The 6,008-nt window shown below is 40.5% G+C and overlaps 1 long non-coding RNA gene across 1 annotated transcript in view; it reads right to left on the bottom strand.

Moving 5' to 3' along the window:
- The window catches only part of LOC105521666, a 7,962-nt gene extending 7,622 nt beyond the window's left edge, over positions 1–340 (bottom strand). Inside the window, exon 1 of the long non-coding RNA XR_001003302.1 lies at positions 129–340. This is a non-coding gene — a long non-coding RNA (uncharacterized LOC105521666). The remainder of the gene's footprint in view (positions 1–128) is intronic.
- Between the last annotated feature and the right edge of the window lie 5,668 nt (positions 341–6,008).

The raw sequence follows: 6,008 nt of genomic DNA, 5'->3' as shown, positions 1-6,008 counted from the left end.
AAAAATTCATCCAACAAATGTTCATTGAGCAGTTACTAATTAACACTGGCAATAGATAGTTGTTTATGCCATTTCACGCTGGCTTCTTATTCACTCAAATGTTTCCCTTATTATTACTAAAGCCTTACCTGAGGTAGACAGCAGGCCAAGGAAGAAAAGAGCAGAGAAAAGGTAATGAATCTTCATGGCAAGGTAGCTCTGAAACAACAAAGTGTCTTAAAAAGGTAAACCAATATAAATGGAGATGACTTTAGAATCAGAGCTCCTGTGTTTAGAAACTTTCATGGGTGAGCAGGACTTTACATGTCTTAGTTTCTCTCAGATTTCTGGGGAGCCAACTTCCCACAAGCCTTGTATACCTCCTATTTGTTTAGATCCCATTATGACATGTGCAGCCCTTATTACATCTTCACAACACTCCTGGCTTATCCATTTCCCTCCACAGTGTCTCAGTGACCTGCCATCAGGGCTTAACCTCTGGGCCTCTTATCCCTTAAAAGATGTCTAACTTGATGGTCCTGTTGGAAGTGATACCTCTTCACCTGACCCCATTTTCACTCCCTCCACACAGGACCGGGTGCTGGCCCTTATTCTTTGTACTCATTTCTTGGACTGCTCATCATGTTCACCAAGATCAAGGCTGCCCTTGTTAATACTGACATAAGGTCAGGAGCTGACTTGAATCTTCACAGCCCTCAACTCAACATCCTCTCCTCCTGTTCTAAGTCTGGAAAACATTGTTGAAAATGATCCTGTGACTATGCTAATGTTTCACTTTTATCTACTGTTAACTGGTTCTGTCCCATGTAGCTGCTCTCCCACTAAGTGTGATTTCCATGACGAAAGGGATTGTATCTTCTCTGATCCTGTGCCTAGCACAGAGTCTTAACATGGTACATTTTCATCAGAGTTTCTGGAACTGTTGAACTGCCTTTCTCCACGCTTCTGGGGTTTTTTTGTTTTCATTCTTTTTGATTCCTCTCACCCTACAGTGGCTGTTTATATCAAGACTAACCCACCTCTCTCCTTTATTCGCACTATTACTTAAAACCTTCTCCTTCTCACTTTCCTGAAAATATTGAGCCATCACTTTTATATTTCTTCATTTCACCTTCTATTTACATTAAAATATCTGTCTTTACCTTCATTCATTCCTATCTTTTCTTTCGGAAGAGATGACACTTCCGCCTTCAAAAAACTGTCATCTTCCCCAGGCTCTCTCTCTCTGATCCTTTTCTACCATTTCCCTCCATCCCAAACTTCAGAATCTCATTTTTCTCTCCAAGTTCATAATCATTAATTCTCACTGTGGTTGGAGAAAGAAAAAGAAAAGTCAGTAAACAAAATGGAAAACAACCCTTGACCCTGCTTCCCATCTGGATTCAGTCCAATTTCATGCCCATGTTACACTGACAAGCAATCAGAGGGAATGGTTTATGTTGCATTTCAATGACCACTACCTATTCTCTCCCAACCTTCTGCCATCTAGATTCTCCTCCCTCATTCTATCAAACTTACCCTCAGGATTCAGCAGTGAATAAACAAACCAAGGAGTTCGTAGTTGTTATGCCCATTGATTAAGATGTCGTCGTTACTTTTGATACTAGTAAGTCTGCGCTTTTGGAACTCCAGCTTCTACCCTGATTTTCTCCCACCCTTTGTCTCAGTCTCCTTTTCAAACTCCTCCTCTTCCTGGAGAGGTTACCCCAGGCTTTGGTTTCAGAGCTGTGCTCTTTTGTTTTTACCTCTCCCTAGACATCTCCTATGCTGACTGCTAACGCTATCACCTTTGGTGTAAACTCCAAAATCTTGCTTGTACATCTCCAGGCCTCATCACTTTTCCCAGGCGTCTGTCCCTTGGTTCCATCTGTTTATATCCTGTAATCTTTTCCAGATCCATAGGATTGAATTTACACTCAATGGAACCTCAACAACTGATATATCTTAGATCACAATTGCTTCAAACATTCCTGCAGATGATGGAGAAGTTAGGTTTAATGTTGGACATAGATGGCAAAGGCAACACTTAATACAACATTAGAATCTCTAATGCAGGAAATTAATAATGCAGCCTTTAAATTATGATTACATTTTATCGTAGATTCTCCTAAAAAGAATTTAAGACAGCTTATTTAATAGACACACACGAGGTTAAAATGATATTATAAAATTGGGATGGAAAAAATAAGATAAAATCACAGGTAAGCTATAGATGAACCACAAATTTTGGTTGCATTTGTTGCAGTAAAAATAGGAATGGACACTTAATAGTTACAGAAGTCTCAGAGGCATAGCATTAAAATCATTTCCATTACTAAGAACAAATACAACTCTTTTTTTTTTTTTTCTGGCATGGAGATTTGAGAGAAATTTCTCCCAGGAGTTCTCTTTGAAAAGTCAGTTGGTGATATGGATCAATATAATTGCTTATGTTTTATATAGCTACTTATTATTACATTCATCAATGTAAACAGATGGCATAATGTCAAAAAAGCATTTCAATAAAAGGCTATGTGATATTAAATAATATGGTCCATGTTTGCAACTCACTGAGTATTTGGGTCAATCGAGAGTGAAACATGGAAAACATTTAGCCTTTCATAAGGAGCAAGTAAGAAATCTAAGGGGTGAAAAGGCTGGCCAGAGCTGGGGAGTCGAACCTGAACTAAGAAGCCAGAAAGCAAGGCATCAGAAATGAGAACACTCCGTAAGACTGAGGACTAAGGCATGGCCATCAGTTAACCCTCAGGATATCAGTTCAGACAGCCTATTATCACAACAGAATTAAAACTTTACAACCTGGCGCGGTGGCTCACATCTGTAATCCCAGCACTTTGGGAGGCCGAGGTGGATGGATTACCTGAGGTCAGGAGTTTGAGACCAGCCTGAACAACATGGAGAAACCCTGTCTCTACTAAAAATACAAAAATTAGCCAGTCGTGGTGGCGCATGCCTGTAATCCGGCTACTTGGGAGGCTGAGGCAGGAGAATCGCTTGAACCTGGGAGGCAGACGTTGCAGTGAGCCGAGATCGTGCCATTGCACTCCAGCCTGAGCAACAAGAGCAAGACTCCGTCTTAAAAAAATAAAAAACTAAAAAGACAAAAAAATCTCTACAAGCAAAGGAGTCACAAAGTCCTCTTACCTCTCCACCCTCACTTTCTCCAAGTGGACTCTACAGTAGCCACAGGACACCAATAACTACTGTCCTTATTAATTAGAGAACCTTCCTATCCTACCCTTGTACTTCCTGCTAAGGAAGGAGCCAATTCCAGGGCACAACCATTCTGCAGCCTTGGAAACAGGTAGTGGACTGTGGGGAGAAGTCTACTGGAAGTTCAATCAGAAGGACGAATGGTGATTTGCCAGGCACGGTGGTTCACACCTGTAATCCCAGCACTGTGGGAAGCAAAGGTGGGTGGATCTCTTCAACCCAGGAGGTCGAGACCAGCCTGGGAACACAGTGAAACCCCATTTCTACAAAATAAAAATTAAAAATTAGCCAGGGATTGTGGTACATGCCTATGGTCCCAGCTACTCAGGAGGCTAAGGAGGGAGGATCACTTAAGCCCGGGAAGCAGAGGTTTCAGTGAGCCAAGAATGCATCACTGCACTCCAGCCTGGGTGACAAAGCTGACCCTGTCTTAAAAAAACCCTAAAGAAAAACAACAAAAAAAGGAAGGATTCATGGTGATTATACCATTAGTTGGGAGGGAGGAATGAGGGCAGATACATGGGTAAGTACTGCCATTAGGATAGGGTTAGCAAGTAGATTTGTGTCTACTTTTTCAGAAAAAGTACTCCATAAAGTACTCCATGCAGCCTGGAAGCAAACTATAAAGGGCAGCATGGCAGCTCCATGATCACCAGGCTCCTTTGTCTTGTTGCTCCACTGCACACAATACCTGGATACCACCTCATGGTCCTCAATGACTACTCAAGCTCCAACTATCTGCTTGCATTCCAGTCATCAGGAAGTAAGATGTGTGAGGAAGGACACACTCCTTTTTAGGGAAGCTTCCTGAGTTGCACATGACACTTTAACTTATAATATATAATTTTGACATGGAGACATCACAGAATGCTTTTATGAAAGATTCAATGCCATGATGCAGACAAACCATCTAGCTTAGGACAACCTTGTAGAATGGGGTCTTTGGTGAAACACCATGTAAAGTGCCAATTTCAAGGCCTTATTGTAGTTTCAAATGCCTTAAATCAGAAGAAACATCCCCCATTTTAAAATTGACATTTCTCTCCTAAGTAAAAATTCATCAAAAAATTTTTATACTAAAAAGGAAATAAAAGTATGCTGCATTAAAATTCAGAACTGGGAACATCAAGCTATTAGATATTTTAGTTCTGTACTGTATTTAATTAAGATGGAGTGCAACAGATGAGAGAGAAGGAAAAAAAAGAAATCTAAGAAAAGAGGTGGATGAACGAACATTCAGTATCCATCCTACTCTAAGGAACAGAGTTAAGCAGATTCACCAGTATTACTTTGTTATCCCTACACACAGAAAATTCAACTATTTTTGAAATGATTTTTAGAGTCCTAATTTTAAACTAAAAAAGAGACAGCCTTTACAAAATGTATGGCCCCTAAATGAAAAGCAAATTTTAATAATATTAATCACATTATCTAAGTGGTTTCCACTTGGGTACCATAAGAAAATTCTGAATAAACTTAATAAAGAACTCTGGACAAAGAAATGGCAAAGATGACAGCTGATTTGCAAACATGATAGCAACTGAAGTTCTGCCTACACTCTATAGCAGTGTCTGAACTCTCATATTACCTTCCTTCACTCACTTTTCTGCTTTTTTTAGTATTATCCCAAATAATGCATTTTTCCCCTAGACTCATCAATATGATGATAAATCTTAAACATACAATGCATTAAGCAAAAACAACATCAATTAGCAAAAGGATGTGAAGAGTATGATCCAATTACACAAAGTTTTAAGACCTTACATAAAGTCTATATTGCTTGTGGGCATACCTTAGTATGCTAAATATAAAAACATGATGAATACCTAATTTTGAATAGTAGTTATCTCAAGTGAAGGATACACCAGAGACTTAATACCAAAAAATATCTTATTTCTTAAATAAATGAAGCAAATTGGGCAAATTATTAGTACTCATCCAAGTTGTGTGTGGGGAATACAGATATATCCCTCTCTATATTTCTGTTTGTGTGATATAATTTATAATTTTAAGTAAATAAATTAAAATGAATAAAACATCCTAATCAAGAGGCTAGAGAAACAGTAACAAAATAATTTCAGGGAAAGAAGAAAAAGGAATGTATAAAGATTTAAAAGAATGAAACAGAAGTCGAGAGATTCCAAGATGGCCAAATAGGAACAGCTCCACTCTGCAGCTCCCAGTGTGAGCAATGCAGAAGACAGGTGATTTCTGCATTTCCAACTGAGGTACCAGGTTCATCTCACTAGGGCTTGTCAGACAGTAGATGCAGCCCATGGAGCAGGGCAGGACATAGCCTCACCCAGGAAGTGCAAGGGGTCCAGGAATTCCCTTTCCTAGCCAAGGGAATCCATGACAGACAGTACCTGGAAAATCGAGACACTCCCACCCTAATACTGTGCTTTTCCAACGGCCTTAACAAATGGCACACCAGGAGATTATATCCTGTGCCTGGCTCAGATGGTCCCATGACTAGGGAGCCTCACTCACTGCTAGCACAGCAGTCTGAGATTGAACAGCAAGGTGGCAGCAAGGCTGGCAGTGGGGGGCGGGGGGGAGCCGGCATCCGCCATTGCTGAGGCTTGAGTAGGTAAACAAAGCGGCCAGGAAGCTCCAACTGGGTGGAGCCCACCGTGGCTCAAGGAGGCCTGCCTGCCACTGTAGACTCCACCTCTGGGGACAGGGCATAGCTAAACAAAAGGCAGAAACATATGACCCAGCCATCCCACTACTGGGTATATACCCAAAGGATTATAAATTATTCTACTACAAAGACACATGCACACGTATGTTTA

This window comes from Colobus angolensis, unplaced genomic scaffold (assembly GCF_000951035.1).
Source record: "Colobus angolensis palliatus isolate OR3802 unplaced genomic scaffold, Cang.pa_1.0 Scaffold403, whole genome shotgun sequence".
NCBI classification, from domain to species: Eukaryota; Metazoa; Chordata; class Mammalia; order Primates; family Cercopithecidae; genus Colobus; species Colobus angolensis.
This window is presented reverse-complemented; position numbering and strand designations above follow the sequence as displayed.